The sequence below is a fragment of the Cyprinodon tularosa genome, unplaced genomic scaffold, assembly GCF_016077235.1.
Source record: "Cyprinodon tularosa strain WSP-4 unplaced genomic scaffold, ASM1607723v1 ctg280, whole genome shotgun sequence".
In the NCBI taxonomy this organism is placed as follows: Eukaryota; Metazoa; Chordata; class Actinopteri; order Cyprinodontiformes; family Cyprinodontidae; genus Cyprinodon; species Cyprinodon tularosa.
The window spans coordinates 686,348-706,845 of NW_024038986.1; the positions used below are offsets into that span (position 1 = coordinate 686,348).

General features: G+C 39.5%; 1 long non-coding RNA gene across 1 annotated transcript; it reads left to right on the forward strand.

The window, feature by feature from the left end:
- The first annotated feature begins 18,323 nt into the window (after nt 1-18,323).
- LOC119786873 lies at nt 18,324-20,035 on the forward strand. The gene is made up of 3 exons (XR_005281247.1): nt 18,324-18,335; nt 18,962-19,051; nt 19,263-20,035. It is a non-coding gene; the product is annotated as an uncharacterized LOC119786873 (long non-coding RNA).
- The last annotated feature ends 463 nt before the right edge of the window (nt 20,036-20,498 follow it).

Genomic DNA, 20,498 nt, shown 5'->3' on the forward strand with positions numbered 1-20,498 from the left:
AAAGGCTGTAGCTACATACAGACCAACAGATCCATTTAGGGCACAAAAGAACAAAGAAATGGTATTTGTACTCCAGATTAAAAGTGGCAATCCCTTTATGCCATTCATAAGAAAGATCACAAAAATGTATTGATATATGTTCCATCATTAAAATTAATAAATAAAAAATACATATATAAGGAACTGTTAATGTATGTTTGTTGACATAGAAACAATACAACCACTGTGATTCAGATAGACCCTAATATCTGACGATTTAAATTATTTTTATTTTCATACCAATAACTTATTGATTAAACCAAAATGAAAGTGTAAAATTGGTGTCTTAATTTTTCCTTAAGATATTGAAATTAGGAATGAATACACACACAATAAATAACGTCTTAGGGGCTGTTGATGGCTCCAGAGCAAAATGTATAAATGGCACATATCTGGCTCGTCAGCATAGGGATTTCATGAAGGCAAAGGCTTCTCATTGATATTGAAACTTAACATTTTAGGAAAAGCAAAGTAGTAATCTATGAATAATGTCTTTTATTTCATTTAATTACATAGTAAATGGGAGTATAAATATCCAGAAACCTTTACTCTTAAACAGTTCAGAAACTAATTCAGCCCACTCCACCCCCCAAATAATTTCTCATCAGTCTTTGTTAATAAAACCTTTTAAATATATCTGTTCTTTCTTCAGAAAAAGAAAAGACTGTTTTTTTAAAGGTTGTTTTGTTGAGCAGGTAAAGAGAATTCACAAATTTGTGTTCTTACAGAACATTTTTTTTCTTTTGGATTATTTTGGCCTATGTAGGAAGACTTCACTCTTGAAAACAAGGATGCCCTGTTTAGGATATTGCAGCTTATTTATCAGATATAACCGCTGTTACAGCTGATTTTAAATATTATCTACATTCTGAATAGGCATTGTGATAATGTTCCACCATAGCGAAGAAAAGCAAGAGAATTACTATCTTGACTTAAATGAGTCATGTACCAAGATGGGCTGACAGGCCACTCAGAGAGGAAGAAGTCATTGTTCTAAACACAATCACCTGTAGTGCATTTAAAGAAAAATTAGGAATTTTGAAAGCTTGAGAAAAAGAAAAAAAAAACACTCCCGTCTGCAAGTATGGGGGTGGTGGGATCATATGTGGGTGTTTTTCTTTAGGAATTTGGCATTACAAAGAATATTTAATTAAAACATTTCAGGGAGATTGCTGAAAAGGTAAGAGAACAAGGCTTAAAAATTACTTATTTTGGCCCTCAATCTCAGCTCTAATTCATGCAAAAGGTGGCATATTAGGGGAATATTAGGAAAACTCCAGCAGGGCTTTTATAAAAATATTAAAATAAAGCACATATACAGTATAAACAGCAAATGTAGCCACAGCTTTAATGTATTTAATTATTTTTTGTAAAGATGAATGTCTCCTCTCTTTAAACAAAAAATGTCCATATTAACCAAACACCACCCTATATAGGAAACAATGCTTAAAGTTTTTAAAAAGTAATAAGGATGGGACTCCTTACTCAGCAGTAGAGACAACACTGAGTAACCAGGATATTTTCCTGTACTGTTGAAGAGCTAGAAGCAGCAGGTAGAGATACAATTTGATGCCTATGTTGCATTTATTTTCAGATGGCTCAGTTCAATTCTAAAGTGAAAGCAGCTGCTGAGGGACTAGGGGTCCCAATTATAACCTGTAATGATTTTAAAATTCTTCATTTATAGACTTCGCTTTGCTATTATAAATGAAAAAAAAAAACATGTATTCAGCATCTTTTACTGCAAATCAGGGGCCAAATGTAGCCAAAACCAGACTCATCCATTAGGTCGTCAATTGAAGACGATTCACCCCACAGAACAGCCTCCATTCCACTAGAGTCTAGCAGTACCATAGATCCCATTCCTTTTGAATATTTGTGTCACGTGTACAAAAACTAAAAACCTTGTTAGTCTGACATTGTATATTTTTATAACTCACTTAATCCCAACAGGTTTGGCACTCTGCAGTGAAGTCTTCAAATTCGTTTGGACTTATTGGAAAAATCAAAGCAATTAAAACAGGATTGGGGTCACTTTTTGAAAAAAAAAAACTAGTCTTATTTAGCCAGGTTGAATTAATCTAAAGCAGATTTAAGTCTACGACAGGAGTCTGGGTCCCAAGCACTTTGGAATTAAAACAATGGGGGTTATGCAAGGTAAAATATTCGGTTTCTAGATTAGTGGGTTTGCACCTTTCTTTAAAGGCATTCATTTGACCGGGAAGAGCTGGTTCAGACACCATTTTGATGGTCAGCCAGGAGAGAGCTGGATGTGGCGTTAGGTCAGCCCAGCTGGAACAACTGCATTCATTTTAACGGCGGGATTAACACAAAGTCTAGTGAAAGATTGCAGTCAGTGACCTCATGCAAGCTGGGCTTTTAGCAGTTGACAAAACCTATTTCATTATTTAAGATTGATCCGATTCAGCATGTTTTGTGGTCAACTGGTGAATCCAAACTAAATTGGTTTAGGCTTAAAGGCACACTATGCAAATTTTTTCAGTTAATTAATGTGTTCCATAACGTTTTGGATGATTAAATGATTCATTTCAGGTTGAACAAAGGTATTCTCGGCCGCCCTGGTGGTCTGTGGGGGAAATACCGCACTTGCAATTGCAGGAGCACCGACCCGCACCCACAGGCTCAGAAGTCTCGTGAGAGTCAGTCTTGCTTTACGGCCGAGAACTGCTACACCCCCCAGTCAAAAGCATTCTCCTTGCTAGCACAGTGGCGATCCTTGTGCAGTTATGCTACGTTCACGCAGCAAAATCGTGTCTGCTGCTTAATTTTTGCTGCTTGTACCAGTTAGTTCTGACGCGCAGCTGAAGCAGCTTTGCTGCTCTGGCTGCGCGGTGCAAAAGTGTGTCTATGGCAAGCCAAGAAGGTCATATTTCGCATTGAATTGTCGCGTTAAGATTGAAGTTAACCCGCAAAAAACGCGCGTTCTCCCGAGATTACGCCGATTTTTACGCCGTCTTTTACCAACAAGCGCCGCCTTTTACGCGCGTCATGATAGTACCGCAAGACGCGCGTTAAATACGCGCGTTGTGTCGGTCAGAACGCGCGTTAAATACGCGCGTTGTGTCGGTCAGAACGCGCGTATTTAACGCGCGTTTTCCTAATATGATAATGATGTCCTTCCTTCTTTTCCCACAGCCAATGCATTTGAACTGGTTGCATCCAATCTCTGATCAAGGCAGCCAGACCAAGAAAGTTCAGCACAGATCTGCTTTGTGGAAAACTGCACAGAGCTCAAAGTTGCAGCATTGCCAGAATTCACTGCATTGCCGTTTCACAAAGCCTTAATGTTAGGAATATATCCACAACATACACTTTGCTGTTATTTTGAATCCATTCCATGCCTATTTTCATGTAAAAACGTTTTGCATCGCCAACTGATGTTTTGTATTCACCGGTATTAGTATGAATGTGTCAACAATTATCATCACCGAGAGGTGGCGTAGTGGGTTAAGTAACCGCCTTCAGTGCAATTTTTTTGCTTCGTGGCAGGTTCGAATCCGGCAGAGGCAGTCCGACTTTTCCCTTTATGTTCTTTCTTGTCTCCAACCAAGCCCATTAATTTATTTATTTTTTTCTGGGAATATAATCATAAATGTAGCCTACTTCACTGTTTTTGATCCATCGCCATGCATTCTGTCATGTAAAAACATTTTATATTGTACTAATAAAATGACAATAAAGGGGACACTTGTCTTCCAGAAAATTTGCCGGTCTGACTTGTTTTCTGTATATTTTCCTGCATATCACCAACCTTTTCCCATAATGCTTTCTACAGCCATGGAGCAACTGCTGTTAAAATTAAATTAACAGGAACATTTCTTATTAAAAGTGTTATTAGTGCAATGAGAAAAAACTTGCTTAGTTGAGCCAGTGGAGGTTTGATGATCCCCATAGCTCATGTTCTCTGTCTCCTACATATACACACACATATATATATATATATATATATATATATATATATATATATATATATATATATATATATATATATATATATATATATATATATATATATATATATATATATATATATATATATATATATATATATATATATATATATATATATATATATATATATATATATATATATATATATATAAACCACGTCACATAAATGTTCTTTCAGTCTACAATACTTTCAGTCTGCAGATGGCGCCATATAACGGGTAGGCTACTGGCAGAGCAGCAAACAGGTGTTTGCACCAAAGCTGGGGAACAATATAGGCAAGGTGTGTCTCTTTTTCAAGAGAGAACTGGATACTGGATTCTTTCATCTTTTTTATTTATTATGAACTATTATTTATCTATTTCCCACTACCTTTTACCACTAGTCAATACCTTTACTTATGTGTACTGGAACAAGATCCAAATGTGCAAGAGTCTAATTACATTTTCATTGTGGAGTAGGAGACAAGGTATGGGTGCAGCACCTTCCATTGGGGGTGTATCCAGAAAACAGGTACTATGTTATTTAGATGTTACATTTAATTTTAACTGCAGTTGTTCCGTGGCTGCAGAAAGCATTATGAGCTTGGGAAAAGGTTAGCGATATGCAGGAAACATACAGAAAACAAGTCAGACAGACACATTTTCTGGAGGATAAGTGGCCCCTTTAATGTCATTTTATTAGCACTATGTAAAAAGTTGTTACATGACAGAATGAATGGCGATGGATCAAAAACAACAGAGAAGTGGGCTACATATATGGATTATATTCTTGGTTAGAGGCAAGAGAGAATATCAAAGGCATAGGTTTGATTTCAGCTTTGGCAGGGACACTATTGGTCTTCAGTTTCACTGGTCTAATGTCATTGGTCCTTTGCAAAAAGATGCATACTCTTTTTTTTAATGCTTAATGTGAGCATCAGGCTTTGATGTGTTTAAAGAGAACAGCATAATTTCTTCCTAGATTAATACAAATCTTATAAGCACTACACTCACTAGATGCTGTTTAGCAATGTTTGAAGCATCACTGGCTCTAATCAATGTGCAATTAGGACTTTTTCCACTTTGAAAATGTTTGCATTTAAACTTACCAGTAAGACAGAAGGTAAATACATTCCTATTTGACCAAATATAGTCTATATATGCCTGTTATATGTTGACGTATCATGGGTTTTCTTTTGAAGATGTATAACTGTACAGAGGTAAACAGGTGAAACCCACTTTTTTTTTTTTTTTTTTTTTTTTTTTTTATCTAATAATATGCTCTCCCCCTCTGTGTCCATGCAAAAATAATCACATTCAACCTGAACGGCAAATAAATGGTATTGTATTTACATGTGCACTGGAACTTAAGAGGGTAACTGACATACTGAGATTTTGAATATTAACTTCCACTATACACGATGTACACTCGGGCTGTAGTTAGTCTATGTAGCCCATTTCATAAATTTGTTCTAAATGGCTAAAACAAATAATCACAATCTAATCCAATAATTTAAATAATCGTCAACTGATTTAGTAATTGATTAATCATTAACTAACTGGAGTATAGAGGCCACTAAATGTCCTTTATTTAAAGCCAATAGAGCGACACCCACTTAAGCAGGAATTATACCAAGATTGTGAAAAAATAATGTAAACATTTTGCATTTTAGACAAAAAAAAAAGTTTTTAAAGTCTGTCAATATCCCACCATCCAGAACTCCTTCTCCATCCAGAAACTCCTCTCCCAGAGGAAACGTTTCTGTTCACCTGGGGTCATTTCGTAAAAAAATCTACTTTAAGGTACCTTGGGTGATCCTGATTATTAATCAATTCATCAACAAAAAAATAATCAACAGTTGTGTTTTTTTCAAAACCCCTTATTTTTAATGTAACGTTCCAAACACCTTTTTCTTCCCGAACCTGCAGCAGTGAAGGGCAGCTGCTTCACCATTGAGGCCGCCCTGCAATCCATTAATAAATATCTGTTTTCCTACAAACATATAATGTTTCTGCTTTCTATTATACAGATAGTTGCGTTTAAAAAGGTAAGAAAAGGATTAAATGTATGTGTGGGGGGGTGAACGAACCGGTTTTAAGAAAACAAAACCTGCGAAGGGCGAACCAATATTTCATAGCTGATAAGACCACACTACCCCCCCAACGCCAGACCGCATGACAGAGACACAGTTAAAAATAAAATCGAACTGTAAAAAAGAACGGACAATGGTGTCCCCTCACACCACACACCCCCTCCGCCCCTCCTGAGCTACACCACAGCCACACGAAACCAATGAAACCACCAACACGCCCTCCCCAGAACCCTCCCCCCCTCCCCGATCTCCCCCCCCCCTCCCCCCCCCCAACTCACCGCCCCCATCACATCCCCCCACACAAACTACTCAGGACCCGCAGTCCACTACACCCCCCCCAACCCCCGGGGGCCCCTCAGCCACCCCCCCGGAGTCCCCCTCCCCCCCCCGGTTATCCGCCTCAAACCGCAACGCCCCTCCCTCCCAACTCAGAACCACTCAATTAACCTCCTCCAACACAGTTGTGCCGCACCTTGAGTGATTCCCACACGCCCCCCACGGCCACACTAGACCCCACTGCAATGCACATAAATAGACAAAAACACCACAACACAGCACCCCCAACCCCAAACACAACCCACAAACCCAACACAGACTAACCACACCCCACCACAAACTCCTACTCCTCACCCAAACCCACTTCTTCTACACGCAAAAAATACTCAAAAGAACAAATATATATAAAAAAGGCATTATCCCCACCCCTCCCCCTCTAGCGTCCCTACACCTTACCTCCACCAACAGCTTAATTAGATAAAAACATAACAGGAACACAACCACCTCCCCCCACCCAACCCCCCCCCCAAAACACACCCCCCCCCCATCCCACCACAATCTCCATGCATCCCCCACAATCCTGACCCCTCCCCCCCCCTCCCCCCTACCCACTTCCCCGCCCACAATGATCCAGACTTCCACCGCCCATAAGCAACCACGCCTCCAGTCACCCAAACCCACCCCCCCTCCTAAAAACACCCCGCCCCACCAGTCCAGCCACATCCACAAAATAAAAACACACCCCGCCGCACCACCCAAATGTAACCCTAACACCATAAACCACCAATAAGAACCCAAACCAAACCCACCCGCAAAACCCCCCACACCCCCCACACCCACCAGCAACAAAACCCTCCACCCCCTCCCCACACTGCCTACCGCCGGCAATACGCCTCATGAAAACCTCACCCCCAACCCACCTCCACTCCACCGCGATGAAATCCCCCCCACCCCAGAAACCGGTGGTAAACACAAACCCACATCCCTCCAACGACCCCGACTATCCCCCGCCCCCCCATGCACCGACCCCCACACCCCCCTGCCACTCAACACTAAATTTGGTCAATAGGAATGTATTTACCATTCTGTCTTACTGTACGTTTAACAAATGCAAACATTGTACAAAAAGTGAAAAAGTCCTAATTGCACCATGATATAGACCAGTGGATGCTCAAACATTGCCTAAAACAGCATCTAGTGATTGTAGTGCTTATAAAGATTTGTATTAATCTAGGAAGAAATTATGCTGTTCTCTTTAAACACATCACAGCCGATGCTCACATTAAGCATTAAAAAAAAGAGTATGCCATCTTTTTGCAAAGGACCAATGACATTAGACCCAATGAAACTGAAGACCAATAGTGTCCCTGCCAAAGCTGAAAATCAAACCTATGCCTTTTGATATTATCTCTTCTCTTCCTCTAACCAAGAATATATATCCATATATGTAGCTCCCCACTTCTTCTCCTTCTCTGTTGTTTTTTTGGATCCATCGCTATTCATCTGTCATGTAACAACTTTTTAAACATAGTGCTATAAAATGACATTAAGGGCGGGCCACTTGTCTTCCAGAAAATGTTGTCTGTCTAGACTTGTTTTTCTGTATGTTACCTTGCTTATCACTAACCTTTTCCCAAGCTCATAATGCTTTCGCAGCCGACGGAACAACTGCAGTTAAAATTAAAATGTAACATCTAAGTAAGTAGTACCGTGTTTTCTGGATACACCCCCAATGGAAGTGCTGCAAAAAACCCATACCTTGTCTCCTACCTCCACAATGAAAAGTAATTAGACTCTTGCACATTGGATCTTGTTCAAGTACACATAAGTAAAGGTAGTGACTAGTGGTCAAAGGTAGTGGAAAATAAGATAAACAATAGTTCATAATCAAATAAAAAAGATGAAAGAATATCCAGTATCCAGTTCTCTCTCCTAAAAAAGAGACACATCAACACCTTGCCTATATTGTTCCCCACTTTTGGTGCAAACGACCTTTTGCTTCTCTGCCATAGCCTACTTCGGTAATGGCGCCATCTGCAGACTGAAAAGAAACATTTATGTGGACGTGGTTAATATATATATATAGCACTTATATTTTGCCAAAAGTATTTGCTCCTCCTGCCTTGACTCACATTATTAGAGGCTTAAGTGACATCCCCGTTCCTTAATCCATAGGTTCAATATGACGTCGGGTCCACACAAAAACAAACCCTTTGCAGCTAGACCAGCTTCACAACTCTTCTGGGAAAGGCAGTGTCCACAAGGTTTAGGAGTGTGTGTATGGGAATTTTTGATGACCACATTCCTTTCTTCCAGAAGCGCCATTTGTGAGTAGTCGCACACTGATGTTGGACACGAGATAAGAAAGCCCTGGCTCTCAGTCTCCGCTCTAATTCATCCCAAAGGTGTTCTATCGGGTTGAGGTCAGGACTCTGTGCAGGCCAGTCAAGTTCATCCACACCAGACTCTGTCATCCATGTCTTTATGGACCTTGCTTTGTGCACTGGTGCACAGTCATGTTGGAAGAGGAAGGGGCCAGCTCCAAACTGTTCCCACAAAGTTGGGAGCATGGAATTGTCCAAAATGTCTTGGTATGCTGAAGCATTCAGAGTTCCTTTCACTGGAACTAAGGGGCCAAGCCCAGCTCCTGAAAAACAACCCCACACCATAATCCCCCCCTCCACCAAACTTTACACTTGGCACAATGCAGTCAGACAAGTACTGTTCTCCTGGCAACCGCCAAACCCAGACCCGTCCATCAGATTGCCAGATGGAGAAGCGCGATTCGTCACTCCAGAGAACGCGTCTCCACTGCTCTAGAGTCCAGTGGCGGCGTGCTTTACACCACCGCATCCGACGCTTTGCATTGCACTTGGTGATGTATGGCTTGGATGCAGCTGCTCGACCATGGAAACCCATTCCATGAAGCTCTCTGCGCACTGTTCTTGAGCTAATCTGAAGGCCACATGAAGTTTGGAGGTCTGTAGTGATTGACTCTGCAGAAAGTTGGCGACCTCTTCGCACTATGCGCTTCAGCATCCGCTGACCCCGCTCCGTCAGTTTACGTGGCCTACCACTTCGTGGCTGAGTTGCTGTCGTTCCCAAACACTTCCATTTTCTTATAATACAGCTGACAGTTGACTGTGGAATATTTAGGAGCGAGGAAATTTCACGACTGGATTTGTTGCACAGGTGGCATCCTATCACAGTTCCACGCTGGAATTCACTGAGCTCCTGAGAGCGACCCATTCTTTCACAAATGTTTGTAAAAACAGTCTGCATGCCTAGGTGCTTGAATTTATACACCTGTGGCCATGGAAGTGATTGGAACACCTGATTCCAATAATTTGGATGGGTGAGCAAATACTTTTGGCAATATAGTGTATGTATATGTATATATATATATATATATATATATATATATATATATATATATATATATATATATATATATATATATATGTATATATATATATATGTATATATATATATATATGTAGGAGAATATGAGCTATGGGGATTATCAAACCTCCACTGGCTCAACTAAGCAAGTTTTTTCTCATTGCACTAATAACACTTTTAATAAGAAATGTTCCTGTTAATTTAATTTTAACAGCAGTTGCTCCATGGCTGTATAAAGCATTATGGAAAAAGGTTGGTGATATGCAGGAAAATATACAGAAAACAAGTCAGACCGACAAATTTTCTGGAAGACAAGTGTCCCCTTTATTGTCATTTTAATATACAGAATAAAAGTTTTACATGACAGAATGCATGGTAATGGATCAAAAACAGTGGAAGAAGGGCTACATTTATGATTATATTCTCAAAAAAAAAACAAAAATAAATAAACTTTAACTAGAAAAAAGCTTTTCTGTTTCGGAGAAACAACAAAGTGGGATGCGCTTGCTGAATGAAAAAAGCTGAAATAAACCTGAGAAACATATGAAAATTAGATCAGGAAGTCATCAAGAAAAATTCAAACTGCAGAAAAACAATAGAAATCATCTGAAGATTTTGTAGGTAGAATCATTTTGGCAGTACAAAGGAGCAGAAACAAACTCAACTTAAAGCTGCACAGCCAAACCATACATGAAATCAAAAAATCAAAAAATGTCTTGAAATGGGGCACTAGAAAGGGTCTTAATATATAATGTCCTTCCCAAGTTTTTCCTAGAAAAATGGGGTATAAAAAGAAATTATGAAAGGGGGTTTACCTACTTTCCAAAAACATGTCAGGGAAGAGAAAGCTGTGTTATGAATTTAGCATCCACAAACAGAAAAGCTTAATTCCCTGTCCAGAAAAAGAGCAGAATGAGCCAAAGTTCACGAACATAGAGGCTGAAAAAGTAATGAAATATTAGCTGAAGTAGGAACAAGAAGATTACAAAGAAAAACTTTAATCTTATCCTGGAGGTTGAAAGAAAAAATTAGTAGCTTGAAGGAAGGAGATGGTAAAATGGTTGAGCGACGATGGTAAGAATAAAAGTATTAAACATTGTAAAAATCCATATGTGGTGTGAAATGCAAGAACCTTGGCAAAACACTTGGAAAATTATTTAAAATGTGTACGGTTGATCAGCAATAAAGAAAACATTTCATCCTTTAAGGATTGAAAATCAAACAAAACCTATGGTGCAAGAACTAGACCATGACTAAGCAGAGGAAGGACCCAAGAGAGAAGCATATAGAAAGAGAGCTAATACCGACTTAACAGGAGCTGAATTTTATCAAAAAATTGAACCCAGCATGTTACGAGCTGCTGTGTGATGAAAGCACCGTTGGCAGGCTTAAGCCTGCATGATACAAGGTTAGCAGATTTTTATATATTACAGTGTAAAATCTTTAGAACCCCCCCTGAATTACGAAAAATATGCACTCGAGGTGTGGTCGAAAACAGGCTTGGTAGTTGTAATTTTGAAGAAAAGTGTTTGACTTTGGGTCAAAGCAACACGCCAGCACCGGCACAATGAATGAGTGTGCGTAAGGCAAGAGGCTTTTATTTGTAGGTTGTCCCTTTAGTTTAGGGTCTTATATTTTGGAAAGTCTTATCACAGGAATGTGTGTCAAGGAGGGAAGGGGTCCTGCCCAGCAGTGAAATAGATCCATTTCCAATTATGTAAATCACACTGGTTTATTTTTTCCCATGTTTATCTGGGTGAAATAAGATGCTGTATTCGAGCAACAATGGGCGACTTAATTGAAGAGAAATTTCTCTGGGGGTAATGTTTTTGCAAAGTTTCCCTAGAGTCTCATAAGAAACCCGCTGGTCAGAGTTGGGGTCATAATTACCCAGAGAGGGCCATTTGCAGAACAAATAATAAAGGCAGAGTATGAATAAGAGGCTTTTAATTGTGTAGGGTCACCCACTTATTTTGAAAGTCTAGCGAGGGGGTTGTGTGTTGAGAAAAAGGGTCAAACCCCCCCCAGGGCAGTAGATAACTTGATGATCTTTCCCAATCATACATCACTCTATTCCCCCTTGCGTTATTAGGGGCAGTAGATGAGTTCAAGGGGAGGACCTGTTATTTTGAAATATTGCTTTTGCTGTGGGGTGTGTTTTATAAAAACCCCCAAGAGGGAGGTGTCTAAAGGGCCCCCCCCACCCCACCAGGGGGGGGGGGGTCACCAAGGAGGTCAGGGGGGGGTCCACCCATACCCCCCCCCACCCCCCCTCGGTCCCCTAGTCGGCGAGTCAACACTCCAAACAACGGGGTGTCTCCCGAGTACCCCTCATTTTTTAAAAAAGTGGTTGAAGTTTTGGGTGCACATCTGGAGCCATATGCTGGGGAATAAAAATATATGAGTATTTAATAAAATTTAGGGGCTTTTTATTTTTTGAAGGAGGTCCCCAAGTCTTATTTTGAAAGTCCAAAATCAGGTAGCCCGCCGTGTGAAGCGTAAGGGTCAAAGGTCCCAGTAGTCATATTGTATCACACTTCCTAAATGTTAAATCAGTGTTGTCTCCTCCATTAGATTAAAATGTGCTGTTTAAAAAAGAGGTGGAGGTAAAAATCCTTTAGAAGCACGGTTACCTTGACGACGTAAACACGAGGCCTGTCAAGTGAGAGAGAGAAGACGTCCGCTTCACCTCATCACTAACGCTTTTTCGTTCCAATAGTTCTCAAGGCTTTTTTTGACTGGGATTATCAGGCTCCGAATCAAACGAGGCTGAATGCAAAACCGTAAATGGAAACAAAAAAAATTCTTTCAGTCTAAGCGACAACTCTATCTTTGTCTCCACTTGGGGGTAACTTTCCTTTCCCATCATGGGGGCTGTACTCATTCACACAACCTTAATGGGACGTAGGAATAAAAAGGTTGAGAAAATCCTGCTGAGTCTCATTGAATAACATGGAGTTCCATCCGGTAAGAGTCAGAACACTCAAAAGCAAAACTTTTTCCCAACCGACAAACGACCAGTGAGGCCCCAAACCAGAATGGTTATTCACAAAAAATTCCTTTCACAGTGAGCATCTGCCCATCTTTGGACTACAACTGGTGTAACTTTCCCATATTTCTTTTCTACAACTATTTGGTCTAGTGCGTGGTGAACGATGTAAAAAAGTGTATAATTATTGTCAAAATCCTTTCTTCTCTTGATTTTGAGGTTTCGTCGGCCAGATTATGTTACCCCGCCCCGAACAAACCAACCCTTTTTCCTAGCTAAAACGAAAAAAGATATCGACACACTCACTGTTTCCTTCAAATGTGAGTGCTAGGAAGGTCTGAGGAAACCAACTTCAGCAAGGCTTCAAGTTTCTCACCTTCGAACCGTTGCCCGCCATTTGGAGCGATAACGAAAAATCTGTTTGTATTTTGAATTTTCAGTTCGGGATTTTCCAAGAGAGCCCCCCCCTCTCATTATGATTCTTTCTATTTTCTTCTAAATTGGGGCAGTGGGGGTGGACCTTCGTTCTTCATCGTGGTCTGGGCCAAACTGTCGGAAAAAACCGTAAATGCCACACAGATATAGAGTTAAAAATTTCCTGAATCCTGACAAAAATCCCCAGTCCACGTATTGATGTAAAATTAAAAGTTATCTAGATAGAGTAAAAAATGAGCGAGTGAGTTGAAGGCTGTTCGGCCATGAAGAAATTTTGAAAAAACGCTAGATGTGGCAACACCACTAGCTGGCTTGAACCATATTCCGTCCATAGACTTTGTTTCCATTATTAATTTTGAAATCTGTACAAATAAAAATTGTTTAAAAGATTGAAAGCTTCACTAGAAGCAAAAACAGTAACAGTTAGCTGAACGGCCGAGTTAAACATTAATAGCAGAAGAACGGAAACATTTTTAAATAAAAGTTGAATGGTGTTTCATTTCTCTAGGCTGAAAGTATGCTGAAGTAGTTGAAAGGCAAAGTAGCTCTGACGATTGTGGAATTTTTGAAAGTTATTAAACAATAACCTTGAATTTCTCTGGGCCAAAAAAATCATAAAAAGCTAAAATATTTAAAAAAAGTATACTAGCTAAGTTAACCAAAAAGTCATAGTTCACACAACTAGCCCAGAAGAAGCTGAAACGTTTTGATAACCAAATTTGTTGAAAATCGGATGAAGGTATGAAGGAGTTAGAAAGAGTCCACAAAAACAGACGGAAAATGGCATAAAAATAATAATATAGAAACCTAAGAAAAAGGAAGTTGCATTTCCGTGCGAAAAATGCCAGTGTGGAATAGCTGTCACAGCTAAACCTGAAAAGCAGTAAGGGTTCCAATGCAGAAAAAGGCTGAAATTTAAAATTAAAAGTCAAAGCTGCTTGAACATAGGTATAGGAATGGCAAAAAAAGGTCTAATTAGTTTTCAAAAGAGTAGCTGAAGACAACAGCAGAACAAGGCAGACATGTTATGAAATTAACAAACAGCAGCAGAAAAGCATAATGCCCTTTCCAGAACGAGGAGGCAGAATCAACCGAAAATTGGAAACAAAAAGTGCAAGAACTTTTATAAAATAAATAGTAGACAACGGTAACATATAAACATTAAAACAAGGTGAATCTTTAATTAAACTAGGTTGAAGACAAAACTTATATAGCTCTTAAGAAGGATAGGATGATAAATGTTGAATATGTATAAAAAGTAATAAAGTATCAGAAATCATATGTGGAAAAGTAAAGATTGTATTTGTAAAACAAGAATTTAAAATTAATAATAATGTGTCAGTTGATCCGCAGATAGAAACGAGTGTCATACCTTAGAAATAACCTGAAATCCACATACCCAAAAGTACACAGAACTGACCAAAAGAAGCACAAAGGAAGGACAGAGAGAGATGCTTTAAAAAGAGAGTTAAATAAAACTTAAGGAGCTGAATTTATCAAAAATCTAGAACCCTGCATGGTTAGTGACCGCTGTTTGATAGAGCAGCACAGGTTAGCAGGGCTTAGGGGCTGCATGTAACGACGGAGGTTAGCAATGCGTTTATTATTACAGGTGTAAATCTTAGAACCTGATTAGAAAATATGCACTGAGGTGTGTGGTCAACAAAGGCCCTGGTCCTTGGTTGTGTACTTTTGAAAGAAAATGGTTGAGATATTTTGGGTCAAAGCTGACAGCCATATGGCACAATGATATGAGTGTAAGTAAGCACAAGAGGCTTGTGTACTTTTGAGTAGTAAGTCCTTTCGTCTTATATAGAAAGTAATATCTATCCATCGATGTGTGTCAAGGGACAGGGTCATGCCCCACAGTGATATAGAAAACCATTTCTAAATATGAAATCACCCACTTGTATTTTACCCCCATGTTATTTTGGGTTAATAGCGCTCTGTTAAGCGTAAAGAGGAGATTATTATAATTGTGAAAATTCAACCGAACTGCTCCAGGGTATGTTTTGAAGAAAAGGTCCCTAGAGACTAAATAGAATCAGAGCTGGTAGAGTTTGGGTCATAATGCTGGACCATTTTTAGCACAATAAATACAACAAGTATAATATATGAGGCTTTTATTTTGTCGGGTCACTGGAGGACTTTATTTTGACAGTCCCTAGCATGGTTAGTGTGTTGAGGCAAAAGGGCCTAAAAACCCAGCATGACACTTAGCATGACTTTCCAATCTTAAATCACTCTATTCCTTCCCCCCCTGTTATTAGGGCAGTAGGGATGAAGGTGGCCAAGGGAGGCTTTTACTATTTGTGCAATATATGCTTTTGCGTGTGGGTGTGGTTTTGAAAAAATTCCCCCCTAATGAGTCAATATTAAAAAAAAAAAAGTGGTTGAGTTCGATCATAAATGTTGGAACCCATATGCCTGGTGAGTAAACCCCTCTTCGTTCAACCTGACGTGTGGCATTTATCATTAGCGACAGGGTATCCCCGTCGTCTTCTTTATAGACCGACTCACCTCCTCCGGGAAGCGAGAGCACGGGGGGGCAGGGGGGACAAGGCCAGTCGTCCTCAGAAGTATTCCCCTCACCCCTAAATGAAAAATCCTCAGTGTTGATCTCCTTCCTCCAATACAAGGTATCAACAGTGCATGATTTAAAGTGGTGGAGGTAAAATCTGTATCTTGAATGACTTTGGTATACCCTATGACTACCCGTATTCACCCCCGAGCCTGTCAGAGTGACCAAGAGATCCACGCGCCATCACCTTTCGTTCCAATCAGAATCTCAGTCAATTTTGCATATATTATATCAGCACTAGAACACCCAAACAAGGTGCTGCTGAAGACAAACAAACCCTAAATGGTATCTAAAAAATTCTTTCAAGAGCCTAAGCGAGAGCTATCCTTTGGTCTCCGATTGGGATTAACTTTCATGGATGTACTCATTTCACACCTTAATGGGCAAGAGGAATAAAAAGGTTTGAGAAGATACTGCTGGTCTTCATTGAATACCGGAACAATGCAGCTTAATGAGTCAAGGCGCAGAACTCTCAAAAAGCCAAAAATTTTTCCGCACCGAACACAAAACGAGGGCGGTAGAGCCACAAACCCGTATTAGGTAATTCAAAAATACTTATTTATTCTCCGCCTGTGAGCCGTTCAGCCATCTTTGACTACAAACTGGGGTATGGACTTTCCTATTTCATCACAATAATTTCGTCCTAGGCGTGGGTGGTGACGATGTAAAAAATTGTATAAATATTGTTCAAAACCTGATATTTGGGTTCGGACTAGAATTTTTTGTTTACTCCAGCTATACCCCCAGACCCAAAACCAACCACGCGCACAACGCCCCACGAACAAACCTTTTTCATAGCTAAAAACGATATAAGATACTCGAAGCATAAACAACAGTACAACAATGTGAGTGTGTAGAAGGTCCATGAGGAGAAACAACATCCCCAAGGCTCGTGTTGGATACACGGTCGAACGGGAAGTAGTTCTCGAATGGGAGCGATATACGAAAAAAGAGAGTCTGTTTTTTGTTTTTTTATTTGTAATTTTCAGTTCAGGATTTTCAGAGAGCTCTCATTTGGATTTCTACTTTAGGCGAAGTGTGGACTTCAATCTTCTTCGTGGTCTGGGTGGGCCACGAAAACAGTCGGACAAACTCTAAGATGTCACAAACAGAATGAGGGGTTTACATTTCCTGAATCTCCCTGACAAAAATCCTACGTACGAGTACGATATGAGTGATGTAAAATTATCCTAGATAGGGGTAAAAAATGAGGCGAGGGAGTTGAAAGGCTGTATCGGGCCAAAAGGTATGAAATGTATGAGAACCACGCTAGCGGAGAGGCCCCCATCAAGGCGCAGCTGCACATTCCGTCCATAGAGACCCTACCATATTAATAAATTGAAAATCTGTAAAAATTGGATTAAAAAAGTTATGAAACTTCACTGCAGGCAAAACTGAGATAAAAGATTACATGAACGAAGGGGCCGGTAAACAGTAATTAGCAAAAAGGGCATAACGAAAACATTTTAAAAAATTGTAATGGTTTTTCTTATCCTAAGCTGACAGTAGCTGAAGATATGTTAAAAGCACAAAGTAATAGCTTGCAGCTTTGCTGAAATTTGTGGAAATATTCTGATATTACCATGCCTCTGTCCTATGGAGAAAAAAAGGCATAAAAAGTTAAATATTTATAACACTAGGATATAAAAAAGTATTAAAACGTAAAAAAAAAAAAAGATAATAGCGAATTATATCTACTACGCTAAGGTTGAAAGTACGAGTTTAAAAAAGTTGTGAATGGATTATAAACAGCACAAAGTATGAAGACTAGTTAAATGCCACAAAAAACGGGAGCAATCCACAGAAAAGAATAATCAAAAATAAAGAGAAACAGAGATCTCAATATGTAAATGCCTACAAGCATCACACAATAAAAATAAAGAGACACTGAAATAAACAAGTAAGTGGGAGCCATAAGTCAAACCCACTTGATAAATAGGGCTTGGTTCAGTGTGGTCCGGCCGGGCGGCGGATTCAGCGGGGGCGTCTGTAGCGCGGGGGCGCGAGCTGCACCCCCCCTTTGGGATATGGCGAAGCCATGGTGGCCCTCACTCGTCCGTACAATACGTCACCGCCCCTCGCGCTACGCCAGTCGAACCCCCGTGCGGAGCGTTCTTTCTGGAAATGCGCGGTGACGTAAAAACACCGCGCCGCGCGTCCCCTGCGTAAAAATAACGGGTTGTGGAACAGACGCGTTATTGTACGGCGGGCACGATTATATGCCCAATCGTGCTGCCATACCACGACAATGTCGTCGATGCGAAGCAAGAGGCGGCAACCTGGAAGCGTATTACCGGCCCAGACAAGAAAACCAGACAACCATCTCATATTAAGATTCTGTCCACACCAAAACAGAAGGGGAAATAGAAACCCCAACTTAATTTTAATTCACTTATTTTCTATTAGGCTTTGACTATAACTAAATAACACAGAATTAAATGTTTTATTATAGAGCCAATTTTGTTTTCTATTCTTCAGTGACACTTGGCACACTACAGGAGAAATGAGACCACAAAGCGTTGACAGTATGAAACGTTTCAGGATAATGTAGACACAATACAGATAAAAGGTATATGATAGCTCAGGAAAATTATGAGAAACTGAAAAAGCAAGATAGGGGGGAACATTGCGTTGATTGTAGAAAAACAACGGTTGTTTAAAGTTGCAAAGTAATGCAATGTAGGAATACTGGCCCAAGTTCTGAAAATTGCAGTGTTTAATATAATTAAGTAAAAAAAAATAGTGTATACAATTAACAAAAAACAGCAACATTGAGTTGCCATTGGACCATGCATACAATATATTCTTTTGAGTTGTATTTTTGGGTCTAAACCGGTACCACATGTGTTGTACTGTTAAAAATAAGAATGGTATCCTTTATGAAAACATTACTAACTTTTATCAATTGGTAAGGATCCAAATCAATAAATGCTCTAAGCACATGCTTGGAGTCTAAGGGAGTCTTGTTAACATTGTGATATAATAACTACAAATCTGCTGTTATTTGTTTTCAGTGCATTTAATATTTTACAATAAAAATACAATTTACTTTTAAGTATATTCAGTTTTGTGCACCAGGTGATATGTGTTCAGTGAATTTAATAATTTACGATAAAAACACAACAATAAATTGTTTTGTGGCTCCTCCTGAGATTACAAGGTTCACCTGATCACGAAAATTATTTTCTTTTCCAGATGAACAACAAGGACCGTGTTTCGATGTAAAGACAACTGAAGAGCCGGCGCTCAACCAAGCGGATTTGCCCCAAACAACTTACGACATAGGTTAGTAATAGTTGTATTTTTTTCAATGTCAAAACAAATAATTTTGTTTTTGTTTTACACGATTGACTTTTTTGCTTAATCTTGAAATCTTACATTTCATAATAATTATTTCATAATAAAGCAAGACTATACAAAAGCTTCATGTAGGCAGATTAACAACTCCACCAGCACCCATACAAAATTGACAATGTAAATATCAATCTTATTACAGATATATCAAAGGCCAAGGACCGGATTAGTGAAATGGACGACTCTGGAAAATTCCAACTTCTTCAGACCAGAAAACCCAAATCTTTCAATTTCCCTGCCAGAGAATTTAAAGACAACCGAAGAGCCAGTGGGGAGACCAAAAGAACATGCCAGAGGGACTGGCTGGACAAGTATGACTTTTTTCATTTTTACATCATATAAAGATGATCTACCGTCAGGATCAACATTCAGGCAGGAAGTGAAGTTGTGGCACACAAAGTGGTCATCATCAGTGGAAAAACCCAGCTCTCTCCCTGAAATTCTAAAGATAACAAATATGAAGTGCTACCCAAGCATTTATATGATTCTTCACCTTCTGTCAGTCATACTTGTTACCAGTGCTTCTGTGGAACGTGCTAACTCGGGTCTTAAAGCAGTGAAAACTTTGCTGAGGTCAACAATGGGACAGGAAAGGTTTGTGGCTTTGCTACTTTTGTATGTGCACAAGGACATTCAATTAAACATCAACAAAATCATAGACATATTTGCCCAGAAGCATCCCAGAAGTTTGACATTTGTAAACCCATTATCATCATCATAAAGTTTGTAGTAGAGAACAATATTCTTTGTCTGGTTTAACTTTGTTTTTTTTTGTTTTTCAACAGTTTATCTTGTTAAAATATATTCAAAACTCCTTTGTCTTACTTGAACCATACTTGAACCCAAGTCCTTGGGTTTTTTTTATTTCATGTTCTGTGTAAATATCATTTCTGGAAATAAAGAAACTCCTTGTTTGATTAATTGTTGATGAGGATCATTTTTTTCTTCAAACTACCTTTTAACCTTGTGCATGCTTTAGAAAACCGAGAGATCCTTTTTTAATTACAATAAAGTAATCACGCTAATTCTACTTATGTTCATCCATTAAAATGATCAATTAAAAACCCTTGGATGAATAATTAGGGTAGTGTGAAAGAGTGAAGATGGTATTGTTTGGTCTTTTAGCCTCACATTGTCTTGACCTTTGACCCCGTGACCCCATGACCCTTAGGTGCGCACCCCCCTTTGAAAAATCCTGGATCCGCCCCTGTGGTTGGAGACAAGACAGAATATAAAGGGAAAAGTCGGACGGCCTCTGCCGGATTCGAACCCGCCACGAAGCAAAAGGATAGCATTGAAGGCGGTCACTTAAGCCACCACACCCCCTCTCGGTAGTATTAAGTGGTGAAACATTCCTAGTAATACCTGTGAATACAAA